This window comes from Rhinoderma darwinii, chromosome 1 (assembly GCF_050947455.1).
Source record: "Rhinoderma darwinii isolate aRhiDar2 chromosome 1, aRhiDar2.hap1, whole genome shotgun sequence".
NCBI classification, from domain to species: domain Eukaryota; kingdom Metazoa; phylum Chordata; class Amphibia; order Anura; family Rhinodermatidae; genus Rhinoderma; species Rhinoderma darwinii.
The window spans coordinates 247,737,342-247,754,272 of NC_134687.1; the positions used below are offsets into that span (position 1 = coordinate 247,737,342).

Here is a 16,931-nt window from a genome sequence, read left to right on the forward strand (position 1 = left end):
AATCTAAACGACATAATAAAAAGTCAACCGCACCACGGATTCCCAGACAGTCTCCCACACTGGTACAAGCGAGGCCTTAAGCTGTGTAACTTCTGCGATCTGACGAGAGCAGGGACATTCAGCTTAGAATGGCCATTGACATTAAATGCTTTAATCCATAGTCCTATTTAATCGATTGTGAAACAAAATCTAAACGACATAATAAAAAGTCAACCGCACCACGGATTCCCAGACAGTCTCCCACACTGGTACTAGCGAGGCCTTAAGCTGTGTAACTTCTGCGATCTGACGAGAGCAGGCACATTCAGCTTAGAATGGCCATTGACATTAAATGCTTTAATCCATAGTCCTTTTTAATCGATTGTGAAACAAAATCTAAACGACATAATAAAAATTAGACCGCACCACGGATTCCCAGACAGTCTCCCACACTGGTACTAGCGAGGCCTTAAGCTGTGTAACTTCTGCGATCTGACGAGAACAGGCACATTCAGCTTAGAATGGCCATTGATGTTAAATGCTTTAATCCATAGTCCTATTTAATCTATTGTGAAACAAAATCTAAACAACATAATAAAAAGTCAACCGCACCACGGATTCCCAGACATTCTCCCACACTGGTACTAGCGAGGCCTTAAGCTGTGTAACTTCTGCGATCTGACGAGAGCAGGGACTTTCAGCTTAGAATGGCCATTGACATTAAATGCTTTAATCCATAGTCCTTTTTAATCGATTGTGAAACAAAATCTAAACGACATAATAAAAAGTCAACCGCACCACGGATTCCCAGACAGTCTCCCACACTGGTACTAGCGAGGCCTTAAGCTGTGTAACTTCTGCGATCTGACTAGAGCAGGCACATTCAGCTTAGAATGGCCATTGACGTTAAATGCTTTAATCCATAGTCCTATTTAATCTATTGTGAAACAAAATCTAAACGACATAATAAAAGTCAACCGAACCACGGATTCCCAGACAGTCTCCCACACTGGTACTAGCGAGGCGTTAAGCTGTGTAACTTCTGCGATCTAACGAGAGCAGGCACATCCAGCTTAGAATGGCCATTGACATTAAATGCTTTAATCCATAGTCCTTTTTAATCGATTGTGAAACAAAATCTAAACGACATAATAAAAAGTCAACCGCACCACGGATTCCCAGACAGTCTCCCACACTGGTACTAGCGAGGCCTTAAGCTGTGTAACTTCTGCGATCTGACGAGAGCAGGCACATTCAGCTTAGAATGGCCATTGACATTAAAAGCCTTAATCCATAGTCCTATTTAATCTATTGTGAAACAAAATCTAAACAACATAATAAAAAGTCAACCGCACCACGGATTCCCAGACAGTCTCCCACACTGGTACTAGCGAGGCCTTAAGCTGTGTAACTTCTGCGATCTGACGAGAGCAGGGACTTTCAGCTTAGAATGGCCATTGACATTAAATACTTTAATCCATAGTCCTTTTTAATCGATTGTGAAACAAAATCTAAACGACATAATAAAAATTCAACCGCACCACGGATTCCCAGACAGTCTGCCACACTGGTACTAGCGAGGCCTTAAGCTGTGTAACTTCTGCGATCTGACTAGAGCAGGCACATTCAGCTTAGAATGGTCATTGACGTTAAATGCTTTAATCCATAGTCCTATTTAATCTATTGTGAAACAAAATCTAAACGACATAATAAAAAGTCAACCGCACCACGGATTCCCAGACAGTCTCCCACACTGGTACTAGTGAGGCCTTAAGCTGTGTAACTTCTGCGATCTGACGAGAGCAGGCACATTCAGCTTAGAATGGCCATTGACATTAAAAGCCTTAATCCATAGTCCTATTTAATCTATTGTGAAACAAAATCTAAACAACATAATAAAAAGTCAACCGCACCACGGATTCCCAGACAGTCTCCCACACTGGTACAAGCGAGGCCTTAAGCTGTGTAACTTCTGCGATCTGACGAGAGCAGGCACATTCAGCTTAGAATGGCCATTGACATTAAAAGCCTTAATCCATAGTCCTATTTAATCCATTGTGAAACAAAATCTAAACGACATAATATAAAGTCAACCGCACCACGGATTCCCAGACAGTCTCCCACACTGGTACAAGCGAGGCCTTAAGCTGTGTAACTTCTGCGATCTGACGAGAGCAGGCACATTCAGCTTAGAATGGCCATTGACATTAAAAGCCTTAATCCATAGTCCTATTTAATCTATTGTGAAACAAAATCTAAACAACATAATAAAAAGTCAACCGCACCACGGATTCCCAGACCGTCTCCCACACTGGTACTGGCGAGGCCTTAAGCTGTGTAACTTCTGCGATCTGACGAGAGCAGGCACATTCAGCTTAGAATGGCCATTGACGTTAAATGCTTTAATCCATAGTCCTATTTAATCTATTGTGAAACAAAATCTAAACGACATAATAAAAAGTCAACCGCACCACGGATTCCCAGACAGTCTCCCACACTGGTACTAGCGAGGCCTTAAGCTGTGTAACTTCTGCGATCTGACGAGAGCAGGGACTTTCAGCTTAGAATGGCAATTGCCATTAAATGCTTTAATCCATAGTCCTTTTTAATCGATTGTGAAACAAAATCTAAACGACATAATAAAAATGCAACCGCACCACGGATTCCCAGACAGTCTCCCACACTGGTACTAGCGAGGCTTTAAGCTGTGTACCTTCTGCGTTCTGACGAGAGCAGGCACATTCAGCTTAGAATGGCCATTGACGTGAAATGCTTTAATCCATAGTCCTATTTAATCTATTGTGAAACAAAATCTAAACGACATAATAAAAAGTCAACCGCACCCCGGATTCCCAGACAGTCTCCCACACTGGTACTAGCGAGGCCTTAAGCTGTGTAACTTCTGCGATCTGACGAGAGCAGGCACATTCAGCTTAGAATGGCCATTGACATTAAATGCTTTAATCCATAGTCCTTTTTAATCGATTGTGACACAAAATCTAAACGACATAATAAAAAGTCAACCGCACCACGGATTCCCAGACAGTCTCCCACACTGGTACTAGCGAGGCCTTAAGCTGTGTAACTTCTGCGATCTGACGAGAGCAGGCACATTCAGCTTAGAATGGCCATTGACATTAAATGCTTTAATCCATAGTCCTTTTTAATCGATTGTGAAACAAAATCTAAACGACATAATAAAAAGTCAACCGCACCACGGATTCCCAGACAGTCTCCCACACTGGTACAAGCGAGGCCTTAAGCTGTGTAACTTCTGCGATCTGACGAGAACAGGGACATTCAGCTTAGAATGGCCATTGACATTAAATGCTTTAATCCATAGTCCTTTTTAATCGATTGTGAAACAAAATCTAAACGACATAATAAAAATTAGACCGCACCACGGATTCCCAGACAGTCTCCCACACTGGTACTAGCGAGGCCTTAAGCTGTGTAACTTCTGCGATCTGACGAGAGCAGGCAAATTCAGCTTAGAATGGCCATTGATGTTAAATGCTTTAATCCATAGTCCTATTTAATCTATTGTGAAACAAAATCTAAACGACATAATAAAAAGTCAACCGCACCACGGATTCCCAGACAGTCTCCCACACTGGTACTAGCGAGGCCTTAAGCTGTGTAACTTCTGCGATCTGACGAGAGCAGGCACATTCAGCTTAGAATGGCCATCGACATTAAATGCTTTAATCCATAGTCCTTTTTAATCGATTGTGAAACAAAATCTAAACGACATAATAAAAAGTCAACCGCACCACGGATTCCCAGACAGTCTCCCACTCTGGTACTAGCGAGGCCTTAAGCTGTGTAACTCCTGCGATCTGACGAGAGAAGGGACATTCAGCTTAGAATGGCCATTGACATTAAATGCTTTAATCCATAGTCCTTTTTAATCGATTGTGAAACAAAATCTAAACGACATAATAAAAAGTCAACCGCACCACGGATTCCCAGACAGTCTCCCACACTGGTACAAGCGAGGCCTTAAGCTGTGTAACTTCTGCGATCTGACGAGAGCAGGGACATTCAGCTTAGAATGGCCATTGACATTAAATGCTTTAATCCATAGTCCTATTTAATCGATTGTGAAACAAAATCTAAACGACATAATAAAAAGTCAACCGCACCACGGATTCCCAGACAGTCTCCCACACTGGTACTAGCGAGGCCTTAAGCTGTGTAACTTCTGCGATCTGACGAGAGCAGGCACATTCAGCTTAGAATGGCCATTGACATTAAATGCTTTAATCCATAGTCCTTTTTAATCGATTGTGAAACAAAATCTAAACGACATAATAAAAAGTCAACCGCACCACGGATTCCCAGACAGTCTCCCACACTGGCACAAGCGAGGCCTTAAGCTGTGTAACTTCTGCGATCTGACGAGAGCAGGGACATTCAGCTTAGAATGGCCATTGACATCAAATGCTTTAATCCATAGTCCTTTTTAATCGATTGTGAAACAAAATCTAAACGACATAATAAAAATTAGACCGCACCACGGATTCCCAGACAGTCTCCCACACTGGTACTAGCGAGGCCTTAAGCTGTGTAACTTCTGCGATCTGACGAGAGCAGGCACATTCAGCTTAGAATGGCCATTGATGTTAAATGCTTTAATCCATAGTCCTATTTAATCTATTGTGAAACAAAATCTAAACAACATAATAAAAAGTCAACCGCACCACGTATTCCCAGACATTCTCCCACACTGGTACTAGCGAGGCCTTAAGCTGTGTAACTTCTGCGATCTGACGAGAGCAGGGACTTTCAGCTTAGAATGGCCATTGACATTAAATGCTTTAATCCATAGTCCTTTTTAATCGATTGTGAAACAAAATCTAAACGACATAATAAAAAGTCAACCGCACCACGGATTCCCAGACAGTCTCCCACACTGGTACTAGCGAGGCCTTAAGCTGTGTAACTTCTGCGATCTGACTAGAGCAGGCACATTCAGCTTAGAATGGCCATTGACGTTAAATGCTTTAATCCATAGTCCTATTTAATCTATTGTGAAACAAAATCTAAACGACATAATAAAAAGTCAACCGCACCACGGATTCCCAGACAGTCTCCCACACTGGTACTAGCGAGGCGTTAAGCTGTGTAACTGCTGCGATCTAACGAGAGCAGGCACATCCAGCTTAGAATGGCCATTGACATTAAATGCTTTAATCCATAGTCCTTTTTAATCGATTGTGAAACAAAATCTAAACGACATAATAAAAAGTCAACCGCACCACGGATTCCCAGACAGTCTCCCACACTGGTACTAGCGAGGCCTTAAGCTGTGTAACTTCGGCGATCTGACGAGAGCAGGCACATTCAGCTTAGAATGGCCATTGACATTAAAAGCCTTAATCCATAGTCCTATTTAATCTATTGTGAAACAAAATCTAAACAACATAATAAAAAGTCAACCGCACCACGGATTCCCAGACAGTCTCCCACATTGGTACTAGCGAGGCCTTAAGCTGTGTAATTTCTGCGATCTGACGAGAGCAGGGACTTTCAGCTTAGAATGGCAATTGCCATTAAATGCTTTAATCCATAGTCCTTTTTAATCGATTGTGAAACAAAATCTAAACGACATAATAAAAATGCAACCGCACCACGGATTCCCAGACAGTCTCCCACACTGGTACTAGCGAGGCTTTAAGCTGTGTACCTTCTGCGTTCTGACGAGAGCAGGCACATTCAGCTTAGAATGGCCATTGACGTGAAAAGCTTTAATCCATAGTCCTATTTAATCTATTGTGAAACAAAATCTAAACGACATAATAAAAAGTCAACCGCACCCCGGATTCCCAGACAGTCTCCCACACTGGTACTAGCGAGGCCTTAAGCTGTGTAACTTCTGCGATCTGACGAGAGCAGGCACATTCAGCTTAGAATGGCCATTGATGTTAAATGCTTTAATCCATAGTCCTATTTAATCTATTGTGAAACAAAATCTAAACGACATAATAAAAAGTCAACCGCACCACGGATTCCCAGACAGTCTCCCACACTGGTACTAGCGAGGCCTTAAGCTGTGTAACTTCTGCGATCTGACGAGAGCAGGCACATTCAGCTTAGAATGGCCATTGACATTAAATGCTTTAATCCATAGTCCTTTTTAATCGATTGTGAAACAAAATCTAAACGACATAATAAAAAGTCAACCGCACCACGGATTCCCAGACAGTCTCCCACACTGGCACAAGCGAGGCCTTAAGCTGTGTAACTTCTGCGATCTGACGAGAGCAGGCACATTCAGCTTAGAATGGCCATTGACATTAAAAGCCTTAATCCATAGTCCTATTTAATCTATTGTGAAACAAAATCTAAACAACATAATAAAAAGTCAACCGCACCACGGATTCCCAGACAGTCTCCCACACTGGTACTAGCGAGGCCTTAAGCTGTGTAACTTCTGCGATCTGACGAGAGCAGGGACTTTCAGCTTAGAATGGCCATTGACATTAAATACTTTAATCCATAGTCCTTTTTAATCGATTGTGAAACAAAATCTAAACGACATAATAAAAGTTCAACCGCACCACTGATTCCCAGACAGTCTCCCACACTGGTACTAGCGAGGCCTTAAGCTGTGTAACTTCTGCGATCTGACGAGAGCAGGCACATTCAGCTTAGAATGGTCATTGACGTTAAATGCTTTAATCCATAGTCCTATTTAATCTATTGTGAAACAAAATCTAAACGACATAATAAAAAGTCAACCGCACCACGGATTCCCAGACAGTCTCCCACACTGGTACTAGTGAGGCCTTAAGCTGTGTAACTTCTGCGATCTGACGAGAGCAGGCACATTCAGCTTAGAATGGCCATTGACATTTAAAGCCTTAATCCATAGTCCTATTTAATCTATTGTGAAACAAAATCTAAACAACATAATAAAAAGTCAACCGCACCACGGATTCCCAGACAGTCTCCCACACTGGTACAAGCGAGGCCTTAAGCTGTGTAACTTCTGCGATTTGACGAGAGCAGGCACATTCAGCTTAGAATGGCCATTGACATTAAAAGCCTTAATCCATAGTCCTATTTAATCCATTGTGAAACAAAATCTAAACGACATAATATAAAGTCAACCGCACCACGGATTCCCAGACAGTCTCCCACACTGGTACTAGCGAGGCCTTAAGCTGTGTAACTTCTGCGATCTGACGAGAGCAGGCACATTCAGCTTAGAATGGCCATTGACATTAAATGCTTTAATCCATAGTCCTTTTTAATCGATTGTGAAACAAAATCTAAACGACATAATAAAAAGTCAACCGCACCACGGATTCCCAGACAGTCTCCCACACTGGTACTAGCGAGGGCTTAAGCTGTGTAACTTCTGCGATCTGACGAGAGCAGGCACATTCATCTTAGAATGGCCATTGACATTAAATGCTTTAATCCATAGTCCTTTTTAATCGATTGTGAAACAAAATCTAAACGACATAATAAAAAGTCAACCGCACCCCCAGACAGTCTCCCACACTGGTACTAGCGAGGCCTTAAGCTGTGTAACTTCTGCGATCTGACGAGAGCAGGCACATTCAGCTTAGAATGGCCATTGACATTAAATGCTTTAATCCATAGTCCTTTTTAATCGATTGTGAAACAAAATCTAAACGACATAATAAAAAGTCAACTGCACCACGGATTCCCAGACAGTCTCCCACACTGGTACTAGCGAGGGCTTAAGCTGTGTAACTTCTGCGATCTGACGAGAGCAGGCACATTCGGCTTAGAATGGCCATTGACATTAAATGCTTTAATCCATAGTCCTTTTTAATCGATTGTGAAACAAAATCTAAACGACATAATAAAAATTCAACCGCACCACGGATTCCCAGACAGTCTCCCACACTGGTACTAGCGAGGCCTTAAGCTGTGTAACTTCTGCGTTCTGACGAGAGCAGGCACATTCAGCTTAGAATGGCCATTGACGTTAAATGCTTTAATCCATAGTCCTATTTAATCTATTGTGAAACAAAATCTAAACGACATAATATTAAGTCAACCGCACCACTGATTCCCAGACAGTCTCCCACACTGGTACTAGCGAGGCCTTAAGCTGTGTAACTTCTGCGATCTGACGAGAGCAGGGACATTCAGCTTAGAATGGCCATTGACATTAAATGCTTTAATCCATAGTCCTTTTTAATCGATTGTGAAACAAAATCTAAACGACATAATAAAAATTCAACCGCACCACGGATTCCCAGACAGTCTCCCACACTGGTACTAGCGAGGCCTTAAGCTGTGTAACTTCTGCGATCTGACGAGAGCAGGCACATTCAGCTTAGAATGGCCATTGACATTAAAAGCCTTATTCCATAGTCCTATTTAATCCATTGTGAAACAAAATCTAAACAACATAGTAAAAAGTCAACCGCACCACGGATTCCCAGACAGTCTCCCACACTGATACTAGCGAGGCCTTAAGCTGTGTTACTTCTGCGATCTGACGAGAGCAGGCACATTCAGCTTAGAATGGCCATTGACATTAAATGCTTTAATTTATAGTCCTTTTTAATCGATTGTGAAACAAAATCTAAACGACATAATAAAAAGTCAACCGCACCACGGATTCCCAGACAGTCTCCCACACTAGTACTAGCGAGGCCTTAAGCTGTGTAACTTCTACGATCTGACGAGAGCAGGGACATTCAGCTTAGAATGGCCATTGACATTAAATGCTTTAATCCATAGTCCTTTTTAATCGATTGTGAAACAAAATCTAAACGACATAATAAAAATTCAACCGCACCACGGATTCCCAGACAGTCTCCCACACTGGTACTAGCGAGGCCTTAAGCTGTGTTACTTCTGCGATCTGACGAGAGCAGGCACATTCAGCTTAGAATGGCCATTGACGTTAAAAGCTTTAATCCATAGTCCTATTTAATCTATTGTGAAACAAAATCTAAACGACATAATAAAAAGTCAACCGCACCACGGATTCCCAGACAGTCTCCCACACTGGTACTAGCGAGGCCTTAAGCTGTGTAACTTCTGCGATCTGACGAGAGCAGGCACATTCAGCTTAGAATGGGCATTGACATTAAATGCTTTAATCCATAGTCCTTTTTAATCGATTGTGAAACAAAATCTAAACGACATAATAAAAAGTCAACCGCACCACGGATTCCCAGACAGTCTCCCACACTGGTACTAGCGAGGGCTTAAGCTGTGTAACTTCTGCGATCTGACAAGTGCAGGCACATTCAGCTTAGAATGGCCATTGACATTAAATGCTTTAATCCATAGTCCTATTTAATCCATTGTGAAACAAAATCTAAACAACATAGTAAAAAGTCAACCGCACCACGGATTCCCAGACAGTCTCCCACACTGATACTAGCGAGGCCTTAAGCTGTGTTACTTCTGCGATCTGACGAGAGCAGGCACATTCAGCTTAGAATGGCCATTGACATTAAATGCTTTAATTTATAGTCCTTTTTAATCGATTGTGAAACAAAATCTAAACGACATAATAAAAAGTCAACCGCACCACGGATTCCCAGACAGTCTCCCACACTAGTACTAGCGAGGCCTTAAGCTGTGTAACTTCTACGATCTGACGAGAGCAGGCACATTCAGCTTAGAATGGCCATTGACGTTAAAAGCTTTAATCCATAGTCCTATTTAATCTATTGTGAAACAAAATCTAAACGACATAATAAAAAGTCAACCGCACCACTGATTCCCAGACAGTCTCCCACACTGGTACTAGCGAGGCCTTAAGCTGTGTAACTTCTGCGATCTGACGAGAGCAGGCACATTCAGCTTAGAATGGCCATTGACATTAAATGCTTTAATCCATAGTCCTTTTTAATCGATTGTGAAACAAAATCTAAACGACATAATAAAAAGTCAACCGCACCACGGATTCCCAGACAGTCTCCCACACTGGTACTAGCGAGGCCTTAAGCTGTGTAACTTCTGCGATCTGACGAGAGAAGGGACATTCAGCTTAGAATGGCCATTGACATTAAATGCTTTAATCCATAGTCCTTTTTAATCGATTGTGAAACAAAATCTAAACGACATAATAAAAATTCAACCGCACCACGGATTCCCAGACAGTCTCCCACACTGGTACTAGCGAGGCCTTAAGCTGTGTAACTTCTGCGATCTGACGAGAGCAGGCACATCCAGCTTAGAATGGCCATTAACATTAAATGCTTTAATCCATAGTCCTTTTTAATCGATTGTGAAACAAAATCTAAACGACATAATAAAAAGTCAGCCGCACCACGGATTCCCAGACAGTCTCCCACACTGGTACTAGCGAGGCCTTAAGCTGTGTAACTTCTGCGATCAGACGAGAGCAGGCACATTCAGCTTAGAATGGCCATAGACATTAAATGCTTTAATCCATAGTACTTTTTAATCGATTGTGAACCAAAATCTAAACGACATAATAAAAAGTCAACCGCACCACGGATTCCCAGACAGTCTCCCACACTGGTACTAGCGAGGCCTTAAGCTGTGTAACTTCTGCGATCTGACGAGAGCAGGGACATTCAGCTTAGAATGGCCATTGACATCAAATGCTTTAATCCATAGTCCTTTTTAATCGATTGTGAAACAAAATCTAAACGACATAATAAAAATTCAACCGCACCACGGATTCCCAGACAGTCTCCCACTCTGGTACTAGCGAGGCCTTAAGCTGTGTAACTTCTGCGATCTGACGAGAGCAGGCACATTCAGCTTAGAATGGCCATTGACGTTAAATGCTTTAATCCATAGTCCTATTTAATCTATTGTGAAACACAATGTAAACGACATAATAAAAAGTCAACCGCACCACGGATTCCCAGACAGTCTCCCACACTGGTACTAGCGAGGCGTTAAGCTGTGTAACTTCTGCGATCTGACGAGAGCAGGCACATTCAGCTTAGAATGGCCATTGACATTAAAAATCCATAGTCCTATTTAATTTATTGTGAAACAAAATCTAAACAACATAATAAAAAGTAAACCGCACCACGGATTCCCAGACAGTCTCCCACACTGGTACTAACGAGGCCTTAAGCTGTGTAACTTCTGCAATCTGACGAGAGCAGGGACATTCAGCTTAGAATGGCCATTGACATTAAATGCTTTAATACATAGTCCTTTTTAATCGATTGTGAAACAAAATCTAAACGACATAATAAAAATTCAACCGCACCACGGACTCCCAGACAGTTTCCCACACTGGTACTAGCGAGGCCTTAAGCTGTGTAACTTCTGCGTTCTGACGAGAGCAGGCACATTCAGCTTAGAATGGCCATTGACGTTAAATGCTTTAATCCATAGTCCTATTTAATCTATTGTGAAACAAAATCTAAACGACATAATAAAAAGTCAACTGCACCACGGATACCCAGACAGTCTCCCACACTGGTACTAGCAAAGCCTTAAGCTGTGTAACTTCTGCGGTCTGACGAGAGCAGGCACATTCAGCTTAGAATGGCCATTGACATTAAATGATTTAATCCATAGTCCTTTTTAATCGATTGTGAAACAAAATCTAAACGACATAATAAAAAGTCAACCGCACCACAGATTCCCAGACAGTCTCCCACACTGGTACTAGCGAGGCCTTAAGCTGTGTAACTTCTGCGGTCTGACGAGAGCAGGCACATTCAGCTTAGAATGGCCATTGACATTAAATGCTTTAATCCATAGTCCTTTTTAATCGATTGTGAAACAAAATCTAAACGACATAATAAAAATTCAACCGCACCACGGATTCCCAGACAGTCTCCCACACTGGTACTAGCGAGGCCTTAAGCTGTGTAACTTCTGCGTTCTGACGAGAGCAGGCACATTCAGCTTAGAATGGCCATTGACGTTAAATGCTTTAATCCATAGTCCTATTTAATCTATTGTGAAACAAAATCTAAACGACATAATAAAAAGTCAACCGCACCACTGATTCCCAGACAGTCTCCCACACTGGTACTAGCGAGGCCTTAAGCTGTGTAACTTCTGCGATCTGACGAAAGCAGGCACATTCAGCTTAGAATGGCCATTGACATTAAATGCTTTAATCCATAGTCCTTTTTAATCGATTGTGAAACAAAATCTAAACGACATAATAAAAAGTCAACCGCACCACGGATTCCCAGACAGTCTCCCACACTGGTACTAGCGAGGCCTTAAGCTGTGTAACTTCTGCGATCTGACGAGAGAAGGGACATTCAGCTTAGAATGGCCATTGACATTAAATGCTTTAATCCATAGTCCTTTTTAATCGATTGTGAAACAAAATCTAAACGACATAATAAAAATTCAACCGCACCACGGATTCCCAGACAGTCTCCCACACTGGTACTAGCGAGGCCTTAACCTGTGTAACTTCTGCGATCTGACGAGAGCAGGCACATTCAGCTTAGCATGGCCATTGACATTAAAAGCCTTAATCCATAGTCCTATTTAATCCATTGTGAAACAAAATCTAAACAACATAGTAAAAAGTCAACCGCACCACGGATTCCCAGACAGTCTCCCACACTGATACTAGCGAGGCCTTAAGCTGTGTAACTTCTGCGATCTGACGAGAGCAGGGACATTCAGCTTAGAATGGCCATTGACATTAAATGCTTTAATCCATAGTCCTTTTTAATCGATTGTGAAACAAAATCTAAACGACATAATAAAAATTCAACCGCACCACGGATTCCCAGACAGTCTCCCACAATGGTACTAGCGAGGCCTTAAGCTGTGTAACTTCTGCGATCTGACGAGAGCAGGCACATTCAGCTTAGAATGGCCATTGACGTTAAAAAAATTAATCCATAGTCCTATTTAATCTATTGTGAAACAAAATCTAAACGACATAATAAAAAGTCAACCGCACCACGGATTCCCAGACAGTCTCCCACACTGGTACTATCGAGGCGTTAAGCTGTGTAACTTCTGCGATCTAACGAGAGCAGGCACATCCAGCTTAGAATGGCCATTGACATTAAATGCTTTAATCCATAGTCCTTTTTAATCGATTGTGAAACAAAATCTAAACGACATAATAAAAAGTCAACCGCACCACGGATTCCCAGACAGTCTCCCACACTGGTACTAGCGAGGCCTTAAGCTGTGTAACTTCTGCGATCTGACGAGAGCAGGCACATTCAGCTTAGAATGGCCATTGACATTAAATGCTTTAATCCATAGTCCTTTTTAATCGATTGTGAAACAAAATCTAAACGACATAATAAAAATTCAACCGCACCACGGATTCCCAGACAGTCTCCCACACTGGTACTAGCGAGGCCTTAAGCTGTGTAACTTCTGCGTTCTGACGAGAGCAGGCACATTCAGCTTAGAATGGCCATTGACGTTAAATGCTTTAATCCATAGTCCTATTTAATCTATTGTGAAACAAAATCTAAACGACATAATAAAAAGTCAACTTCACCACGGATTCCCAGACAGTCTCCCACACTGGTACTAGCGAGGCCTTAAGCTGTGTAACTTCTGCGATCTGACGAGAGCAGGCACATTCAGCTTAGAATGGCCATTGACATTAAATGCTTTAATCCATAGTCCTTTTTAATCGATTGTGAAACAAAATCTAAATGACATAATAAAAAGTCAACTGCACCACTGATTCCCAGACAGTCTCCCACACTGGTACTAGCGAGGCCTTAAGCTGTGTAACTTCTGCGATCTGACGAGAGCAGGCACATTCAGCTTAGAATGGCCATTGACATTAAATGCTTTAATCCATAGTCCTTTTAATCGATTGTGAAACAAAATCTAAACGACATAATAAAAAGTCAACCGCACCACGGATTCCCAGACAGTCTCCCACACTGGTACTAGCGAGGCCTTAAGCTGTGTAACTTCTGCGATCTGACGACAGCAGGCACATCCAGCTTAGAATGGCCATTGACATTAAATGCTTTAATCCATAGTCCTTTTTAATCGATTGTGAAACAAAATCTAAACGACGTAATAAAAAGTCAACCGCACCACGGATTCCCAGACAGTCTCCCACACTGGTACTAGCGAGGCCTTAAGCTGTGTAACGTCTGCGATCTGACGAGAGCAGGGACATTCAGCTTAGAATGGCCATTGACATTAAATGCTTTAATCCATAGTCCTTTTTAATCGATTGTGAAACAAAATCTAAACGACATAATAAAAAGTCAACCGCACCACGGATTCCCAGACAGTCTACCACACTGGTACTAGCGAGGCCTTAAGCTGTGTAACTTCTGCGTTCTGACGAGAGCAGGCACATTCAGCTTAGAATGGCCATTGACGTTAAATGCTTTAATCCATAGTCCTATTTAATCTGTTGTGAAACAAAATCTAAACGCCATAATAAAAAGTCAACCGCACCACGGATTCCCAGACAGTCTCCCACACTGGTACTAGCGAGGCCTTAAGCTGTATAACTTCTGCGATCTGACGAAAGCAGGCACATTCAGCTTAGAATGGCCATTGACATTAAATGCTTTAATCCATAGTCATTTTTAATCGATTGTGAAACAAAATCTAAACGACATAATAAAAAGTCAACAGCACCACGGATTCCCAGACAGTCTCCCACACTGGTACTAGCGAGGCCTTAAGCTGTGTAACTTCTGCGATCTGACGAGCGCAGGCACATTCAGCTTAGAATGGCCATTGACATTTAATGCTTTAATCCATAGTCCTTTTTAATCGATTGTGAAACAAAATCTAAACGACATAATTAAAAGTCAACCGCACCACGGATTCCCAGACAGTCTCCCACACTGGTACTAGCGAGGCCTTAAGCTGTGTAACTTCTGCGATCTGACGAGAGCAGGGACATTCAGCTTAGAATGGCCATTGACATTGAATGCTTTAATCCATAGTCCTTTTTAATCGATTGTGAAACAAAATCTAAACGACATAATAAAAAGTCAACCGCACCACGGATTCCCAGACAGTCTCCCACACTGGTACTAGCGAGGGCTTAAGCTGTGTAACTTCTGCGATCTGACGAGAGCAGGCACATCCAGCTTAGAATGGCCATTGACATTAAATGCTTTAATCCATAGTCCTTTTTAATCGATTGTGAAACAAAATCTAAACGACATAATAAAAAGTCAACCGCACCACGGATTCCCAGACAGTCTACCACACTGGTACTAGCGAGGCCTTAAGCTGTGTAACTTCTGCGTTCTGACGAGAGCAGGCACATTCAGCTTAGAATGGCCATTGACGTTAAATGCTTTAATCCATAGTCCTATTTAATCTAATGTGAAACAAAATCTAAACGACATAATAAAAAGGCAACCGCACCACGGATACCCAGACAGTCTCCCACACTGGTACTAGCGAGGCGTTAAGCTGTGTAACTTCGGCGATCTGACGAGAGCAGGCACATTCAGCTTAGAATGGCCATTGACATTAAATGCTTTAATCCATAGTCCTTTTTAATCGAATGTGAAACAAAATCTAAACGACATAATAAAAAGTCAACCGCACCACGGATTCCCAGACAGTCTCCCACACTGGTACTAGCGAGGCCTTAAGCTGTGTAACTTCTGCGATCTGACGAGAGCAGGCACATTCAGCTTAGAATGGCCATTGACATTGAATGCTTTAATCCATAGTCCTTTTTAATCGATTGTGAAACAAAATCTAAACGACATAATAAAAAGTCAACCGCACCACGGATTCCCAGACAGTCTCCCACACTGGTACTAGCGAGGTCTTAAGCTGTGTAACTGCTGTGATCTGACGAGAGCAGGGACATTCAGCTTAGAATGGCCATTGACATTAAATGCTTTTATCCATAGTCCTTTTTAATCGATTGTGAAACAAAATCTAAACGACATAATAAAAAGTCAACCGCACCACGGATTCCCAGACAGTCTCCCACACTGGTACTAGCGAGGCCTTAAGCTGTGTAACTTCTGCGATCTGACGAGAGCAGGCACATTCAGCTTAGAATGGCCATTGACATTAAAAGCCTTAATCCATAGTCCTATTTAATCTATTGTGAAACAAAATCTAAACAACATAATAATAAGGCAACCGCACCACGGATTCCCAGACAGTCTCCCACACTAGTACTAGCGAGGACTTAAGCTGAGTAACTTCTGCGATCTGACGAGAGCAGGGACTTTCAGCTTAGAATGGCCATTGACATTAAATGCTTTAATCCATAGTCCTTTTTAATCGATTGTGAAACAAAATCTAAACGACATAATAAAAATTCAACCGCACCACGGATTCCCAGACAGTCTCCCACACTGGTACTAGCGAGGCCTTAAGCTGTGTAACTTCTGCGATCTGACGAGAGCAGGCACATTCAGCTTAGAATGGCCATTGACATTAAATGCTTTAATCCATAGTCCTTTTTAATCGATTGTGAAACAAAATCTAAACGACATAATAAAAAGTCAACCGCACCACGGATTCCCAGACAGTCTCCCACACTGGTACTAGCGAGGCCTTAAGCTGTGTAACTTCTGCGATCTGACGAGAGCAGGCACATCCAGCTTAGAATGGCCATTAACATTAAATGCTTTAATCCATAGTCCTTTTTAATCGATTGTGAAACAAAATCTAAACGACATAATAAAAAGTCAGCCGCACCACGGATTCCCAGACAGTCTCCCACACTGGTACTAGCGAGGCCTTAAGGTGTGTAACTTCTGCGATCAGACGAGAGCAGGCACATTCAGCTTAGAATGGCCATAGACATTAAATGCTTTAATCCATAGTACTTTTTAATCGATTGTGAACCAAAATCTAAACGACATAATAAAAAGTCAACCGCACCACGGATTCCCAGACAGTCTCCCACACTGGTACTAGCGAGGCCTTAAGCTGTGTAACTTCTGCGATCTGACGAAAGCAGGGACATTCAGCTTAGAATGGCCATTGACATCAAATGCTTTAATCCATAGTCCTTTTTAATCGATTGTGAAACAAAATCTAAACGACATAATAAA

General features: G+C 42.1%; 83 pseudogenes; all 83 read right to left on the reverse strand.

Annotated features, from left to right (window-relative positions):
* Positions 1 to 21: 21 nt before the first annotated feature.
* Positions 22 to 140, reverse strand: LOC142736740 (5S ribosomal RNA; annotated as a pseudogene).
* A 67-nt stretch (positions 141 to 207) lies between these two features.
* On the reverse strand, positions 208 to 326 carry LOC142680342 (5S ribosomal RNA; annotated as a pseudogene).
* A 67-nt stretch (positions 327 to 393) lies between these two features.
* On the reverse strand, positions 394 to 512 carry LOC142710405 (5S ribosomal RNA; annotated as a pseudogene).
* A 67-nt stretch (positions 513 to 579) lies between these two features.
* Positions 580 to 698, reverse strand: LOC142670003 (5S ribosomal RNA; annotated as a pseudogene).
* Positions 699 to 765: 67 nt separating this feature from the next.
* On the reverse strand, positions 766 to 884 carry LOC142738003 (5S ribosomal RNA; annotated as a pseudogene).
* Positions 885 to 1,136: 252 nt separating this feature from the next.
* Positions 1,137 to 1,255, reverse strand: LOC142680463 (5S ribosomal RNA; annotated as a pseudogene).
* Positions 1,256 to 1,322: 67 nt separating this feature from the next.
* LOC142716345 (5S ribosomal RNA) lies at positions 1,323 to 1,441 on the reverse strand (annotated as a pseudogene).
* Positions 1,442 to 1,694: 253 nt separating this feature from the next.
* On the reverse strand, positions 1,695 to 1,813 carry LOC142723330 (5S ribosomal RNA; annotated as a pseudogene).
* Positions 1,814 to 1,880: 67 nt separating this feature from the next.
* LOC142735570 (5S ribosomal RNA) lies at positions 1,881 to 1,999 on the reverse strand (annotated as a pseudogene).
* A 67-nt stretch (positions 2,000 to 2,066) lies between these two features.
* LOC142735571 (5S ribosomal RNA) lies at positions 2,067 to 2,185 on the reverse strand (annotated as a pseudogene).
* Positions 2,186 to 2,252: 67 nt separating this feature from the next.
* On the reverse strand, positions 2,253 to 2,371 carry LOC142737820 (5S ribosomal RNA; annotated as a pseudogene).
* Positions 2,372 to 2,438: 67 nt separating this feature from the next.
* Positions 2,439 to 2,557, reverse strand: LOC142735609 (5S ribosomal RNA; annotated as a pseudogene).
* A 253-nt stretch (positions 2,558 to 2,810) lies between these two features.
* On the reverse strand, positions 2,811 to 2,929 carry LOC142724466 (5S ribosomal RNA; annotated as a pseudogene).
* Positions 2,930 to 2,996: 67 nt separating this feature from the next.
* Positions 2,997 to 3,115, reverse strand: LOC142680585 (5S ribosomal RNA; annotated as a pseudogene).
* A 67-nt stretch (positions 3,116 to 3,182) lies between these two features.
* LOC142738490 (5S ribosomal RNA) lies at positions 3,183 to 3,301 on the reverse strand (annotated as a pseudogene).
* Positions 3,302 to 3,554: 253 nt separating this feature from the next.
* Positions 3,555 to 3,673, reverse strand: LOC142729101 (5S ribosomal RNA; annotated as a pseudogene).
* A 67-nt stretch (positions 3,674 to 3,740) lies between these two features.
* On the reverse strand, positions 3,741 to 3,859 carry LOC142700258 (5S ribosomal RNA; annotated as a pseudogene).
* Positions 3,860 to 3,926: 67 nt separating this feature from the next.
* Positions 3,927 to 4,045, reverse strand: LOC142736741 (5S ribosomal RNA; annotated as a pseudogene).
* Positions 4,046 to 4,112: 67 nt separating this feature from the next.
* Positions 4,113 to 4,231, reverse strand: LOC142680706 (5S ribosomal RNA; annotated as a pseudogene).
* Positions 4,232 to 4,298: 67 nt separating this feature from the next.
* On the reverse strand, positions 4,299 to 4,417 carry LOC142689425 (5S ribosomal RNA; annotated as a pseudogene).
* A 67-nt stretch (positions 4,418 to 4,484) lies between these two features.
* On the reverse strand, positions 4,485 to 4,603 carry LOC142698045 (5S ribosomal RNA; annotated as a pseudogene).
* Positions 4,604 to 4,670: 67 nt separating this feature from the next.
* Positions 4,671 to 4,789, reverse strand: LOC142738448 (5S ribosomal RNA; annotated as a pseudogene).
* Positions 4,790 to 4,856: 67 nt separating this feature from the next.
* LOC142738004 (5S ribosomal RNA) lies at positions 4,857 to 4,975 on the reverse strand (annotated as a pseudogene).
* Positions 4,976 to 5,042: 67 nt separating this feature from the next.
* On the reverse strand, positions 5,043 to 5,161 carry LOC142695446 (5S ribosomal RNA; annotated as a pseudogene).
* Positions 5,162 to 5,228: 67 nt separating this feature from the next.
* Positions 5,229 to 5,347, reverse strand: LOC142737136 (5S ribosomal RNA; annotated as a pseudogene).
* Positions 5,348 to 5,414: 67 nt separating this feature from the next.
* Positions 5,415 to 5,533, reverse strand: LOC142736231 (5S ribosomal RNA; annotated as a pseudogene).
* Positions 5,534 to 5,786: 253 nt separating this feature from the next.
* On the reverse strand, positions 5,787 to 5,905 carry LOC142736859 (5S ribosomal RNA; annotated as a pseudogene).
* Positions 5,906 to 5,972: 67 nt separating this feature from the next.
* Positions 5,973 to 6,091, reverse strand: LOC142680827 (5S ribosomal RNA; annotated as a pseudogene).
* Positions 6,092 to 6,158: 67 nt separating this feature from the next.
* LOC142677437 (5S ribosomal RNA) lies at positions 6,159 to 6,277 on the reverse strand (annotated as a pseudogene).
* Positions 6,278 to 6,344: 67 nt separating this feature from the next.
* LOC142716356 (5S ribosomal RNA) lies at positions 6,345 to 6,463 on the reverse strand (annotated as a pseudogene).
* Positions 6,464 to 6,530: 67 nt separating this feature from the next.
* Positions 6,531 to 6,649, reverse strand: LOC142697627 (5S ribosomal RNA; annotated as a pseudogene).
* Positions 6,650 to 6,716: 67 nt separating this feature from the next.
* LOC142723341 (5S ribosomal RNA) lies at positions 6,717 to 6,835 on the reverse strand (annotated as a pseudogene).
* Positions 6,836 to 6,902: 67 nt separating this feature from the next.
* On the reverse strand, positions 6,903 to 7,021 carry LOC142683985 (5S ribosomal RNA; annotated as a pseudogene).
* Positions 7,022 to 7,088: 67 nt separating this feature from the next.
* Positions 7,089 to 7,207, reverse strand: LOC142680949 (5S ribosomal RNA; annotated as a pseudogene).
* Positions 7,208 to 7,274: 67 nt separating this feature from the next.
* Positions 7,275 to 7,393, reverse strand: LOC142690340 (5S ribosomal RNA; annotated as a pseudogene).
* A 246-nt stretch (positions 7,394 to 7,639) lies between these two features.
* On the reverse strand, positions 7,640 to 7,758 carry LOC142688856 (5S ribosomal RNA; annotated as a pseudogene).
* Positions 7,759 to 7,825: 67 nt separating this feature from the next.
* Positions 7,826 to 7,944, reverse strand: LOC142735123 (5S ribosomal RNA; annotated as a pseudogene).
* A 67-nt stretch (positions 7,945 to 8,011) lies between these two features.
* On the reverse strand, positions 8,012 to 8,130 carry LOC142737118 (5S ribosomal RNA; annotated as a pseudogene).
* Positions 8,131 to 8,197: 67 nt separating this feature from the next.
* On the reverse strand, positions 8,198 to 8,316 carry LOC142736553 (5S ribosomal RNA; annotated as a pseudogene).
* Positions 8,317 to 8,383: 67 nt separating this feature from the next.
* LOC142666255 (5S ribosomal RNA) lies at positions 8,384 to 8,502 on the reverse strand (annotated as a pseudogene).
* A 67-nt stretch (positions 8,503 to 8,569) lies between these two features.
* LOC142737110 (5S ribosomal RNA) lies at positions 8,570 to 8,688 on the reverse strand (annotated as a pseudogene).
* A 67-nt stretch (positions 8,689 to 8,755) lies between these two features.
* On the reverse strand, positions 8,756 to 8,874 carry LOC142668257 (5S ribosomal RNA; annotated as a pseudogene).
* Positions 8,875 to 8,941: 67 nt separating this feature from the next.
* Positions 8,942 to 9,060, reverse strand: LOC142738112 (5S ribosomal RNA; annotated as a pseudogene).
* A 253-nt stretch (positions 9,061 to 9,313) lies between these two features.
* LOC142666261 (5S ribosomal RNA) lies at positions 9,314 to 9,432 on the reverse strand (annotated as a pseudogene).
* A 67-nt stretch (positions 9,433 to 9,499) lies between these two features.
* Positions 9,500 to 9,618, reverse strand: LOC142735801 (5S ribosomal RNA; annotated as a pseudogene).
* A 67-nt stretch (positions 9,619 to 9,685) lies between these two features.
* On the reverse strand, positions 9,686 to 9,804 carry LOC142735811 (5S ribosomal RNA; annotated as a pseudogene).
* A 67-nt stretch (positions 9,805 to 9,871) lies between these two features.
* On the reverse strand, positions 9,872 to 9,990 carry LOC142686443 (5S ribosomal RNA; annotated as a pseudogene).
* Positions 9,991 to 10,057: 67 nt separating this feature from the next.
* On the reverse strand, positions 10,058 to 10,176 carry LOC142738332 (5S ribosomal RNA; annotated as a pseudogene).
* Positions 10,177 to 10,243: 67 nt separating this feature from the next.
* Positions 10,244 to 10,362, reverse strand: LOC142671174 (5S ribosomal RNA; annotated as a pseudogene).
* A 67-nt stretch (positions 10,363 to 10,429) lies between these two features.
* On the reverse strand, positions 10,430 to 10,548 carry LOC142726290 (5S ribosomal RNA; annotated as a pseudogene).
* Positions 10,549 to 10,615: 67 nt separating this feature from the next.
* On the reverse strand, positions 10,616 to 10,734 carry LOC142735669 (5S ribosomal RNA; annotated as a pseudogene).
* A 67-nt stretch (positions 10,735 to 10,801) lies between these two features.
* Positions 10,802 to 10,920, reverse strand: LOC142670808 (5S ribosomal RNA; annotated as a pseudogene).
* A 61-nt stretch (positions 10,921 to 10,981) lies between these two features.
* LOC142677875 (5S ribosomal RNA) lies at positions 10,982 to 11,100 on the reverse strand (annotated as a pseudogene).
* Positions 11,101 to 11,167: 67 nt separating this feature from the next.
* On the reverse strand, positions 11,168 to 11,286 carry LOC142666805 (5S ribosomal RNA; annotated as a pseudogene).
* A 67-nt stretch (positions 11,287 to 11,353) lies between these two features.
* On the reverse strand, positions 11,354 to 11,472 carry LOC142702437 (5S ribosomal RNA; annotated as a pseudogene).
* Positions 11,473 to 11,539: 67 nt separating this feature from the next.
* LOC142736005 (5S ribosomal RNA) lies at positions 11,540 to 11,658 on the reverse strand (annotated as a pseudogene).
* A 67-nt stretch (positions 11,659 to 11,725) lies between these two features.
* Positions 11,726 to 11,844, reverse strand: LOC142735134 (5S ribosomal RNA; annotated as a pseudogene).
* Positions 11,845 to 11,911: 67 nt separating this feature from the next.
* On the reverse strand, positions 11,912 to 12,030 carry LOC142665916 (5S ribosomal RNA; annotated as a pseudogene).
* A 67-nt stretch (positions 12,031 to 12,097) lies between these two features.
* On the reverse strand, positions 12,098 to 12,216 carry LOC142686454 (5S ribosomal RNA; annotated as a pseudogene).
* Positions 12,217 to 12,283: 67 nt separating this feature from the next.
* On the reverse strand, positions 12,284 to 12,402 carry LOC142672433 (5S ribosomal RNA; annotated as a pseudogene).
* Positions 12,403 to 12,469: 67 nt separating this feature from the next.
* On the reverse strand, positions 12,470 to 12,588 carry LOC142737556 (5S ribosomal RNA; annotated as a pseudogene).
* Positions 12,589 to 12,655: 67 nt separating this feature from the next.
* Positions 12,656 to 12,774, reverse strand: LOC142737493 (5S ribosomal RNA; annotated as a pseudogene).
* Positions 12,775 to 12,841: 67 nt separating this feature from the next.
* Positions 12,842 to 12,960, reverse strand: LOC142677215 (5S ribosomal RNA; annotated as a pseudogene).
* Positions 12,961 to 13,027: 67 nt separating this feature from the next.
* LOC142681070 (5S ribosomal RNA) lies at positions 13,028 to 13,146 on the reverse strand (annotated as a pseudogene).
* A 67-nt stretch (positions 13,147 to 13,213) lies between these two features.
* On the reverse strand, positions 13,214 to 13,332 carry LOC142735145 (5S ribosomal RNA; annotated as a pseudogene).
* A 67-nt stretch (positions 13,333 to 13,399) lies between these two features.
* On the reverse strand, positions 13,400 to 13,518 carry LOC142737797 (5S ribosomal RNA; annotated as a pseudogene).
* A 67-nt stretch (positions 13,519 to 13,585) lies between these two features.
* LOC142735966 (5S ribosomal RNA) lies at positions 13,586 to 13,704 on the reverse strand (annotated as a pseudogene).
* Positions 13,705 to 13,770: 66 nt separating this feature from the next.
* On the reverse strand, positions 13,771 to 13,889 carry LOC142682945 (5S ribosomal RNA; annotated as a pseudogene).
* A 67-nt stretch (positions 13,890 to 13,956) lies between these two features.
* LOC142737236 (5S ribosomal RNA) lies at positions 13,957 to 14,075 on the reverse strand (annotated as a pseudogene).
* A 67-nt stretch (positions 14,076 to 14,142) lies between these two features.
* On the reverse strand, positions 14,143 to 14,261 carry LOC142730820 (5S ribosomal RNA; annotated as a pseudogene).
* A 67-nt stretch (positions 14,262 to 14,328) lies between these two features.
* On the reverse strand, positions 14,329 to 14,447 carry LOC142735898 (5S ribosomal RNA; annotated as a pseudogene).
* Positions 14,448 to 14,514: 67 nt separating this feature from the next.
* On the reverse strand, positions 14,515 to 14,633 carry LOC142716907 (5S ribosomal RNA; annotated as a pseudogene).
* Positions 14,634 to 14,700: 67 nt separating this feature from the next.
* Positions 14,701 to 14,819, reverse strand: LOC142726312 (5S ribosomal RNA; annotated as a pseudogene).
* Positions 14,820 to 14,886: 67 nt separating this feature from the next.
* On the reverse strand, positions 14,887 to 15,005 carry LOC142737840 (5S ribosomal RNA; annotated as a pseudogene).
* Positions 15,006 to 15,072: 67 nt separating this feature from the next.
* Positions 15,073 to 15,191, reverse strand: LOC142730831 (5S ribosomal RNA; annotated as a pseudogene).
* Positions 15,192 to 15,444: 253 nt separating this feature from the next.
* Positions 15,445 to 15,563, reverse strand: LOC142681191 (5S ribosomal RNA; annotated as a pseudogene).
* Positions 15,564 to 15,630: 67 nt separating this feature from the next.
* On the reverse strand, positions 15,631 to 15,749 carry LOC142696043 (5S ribosomal RNA; annotated as a pseudogene).
* A 67-nt stretch (positions 15,750 to 15,816) lies between these two features.
* Positions 15,817 to 15,935, reverse strand: LOC142681323 (5S ribosomal RNA; annotated as a pseudogene).
* A 67-nt stretch (positions 15,936 to 16,002) lies between these two features.
* Positions 16,003 to 16,121, reverse strand: LOC142683419 (5S ribosomal RNA; annotated as a pseudogene).
* Positions 16,122 to 16,188: 67 nt separating this feature from the next.
* LOC142736554 (5S ribosomal RNA) lies at positions 16,189 to 16,307 on the reverse strand (annotated as a pseudogene).
* Positions 16,308 to 16,374: 67 nt separating this feature from the next.
* LOC142730374 (5S ribosomal RNA) lies at positions 16,375 to 16,493 on the reverse strand (annotated as a pseudogene).
* A 67-nt stretch (positions 16,494 to 16,560) lies between these two features.
* Positions 16,561 to 16,679, reverse strand: LOC142703153 (5S ribosomal RNA; annotated as a pseudogene).
* A 67-nt stretch (positions 16,680 to 16,746) lies between these two features.
* Positions 16,747 to 16,865, reverse strand: LOC142737215 (5S ribosomal RNA; annotated as a pseudogene).
* Between the last annotated feature and the right edge of the window lie 66 nt (positions 16,866 to 16,931).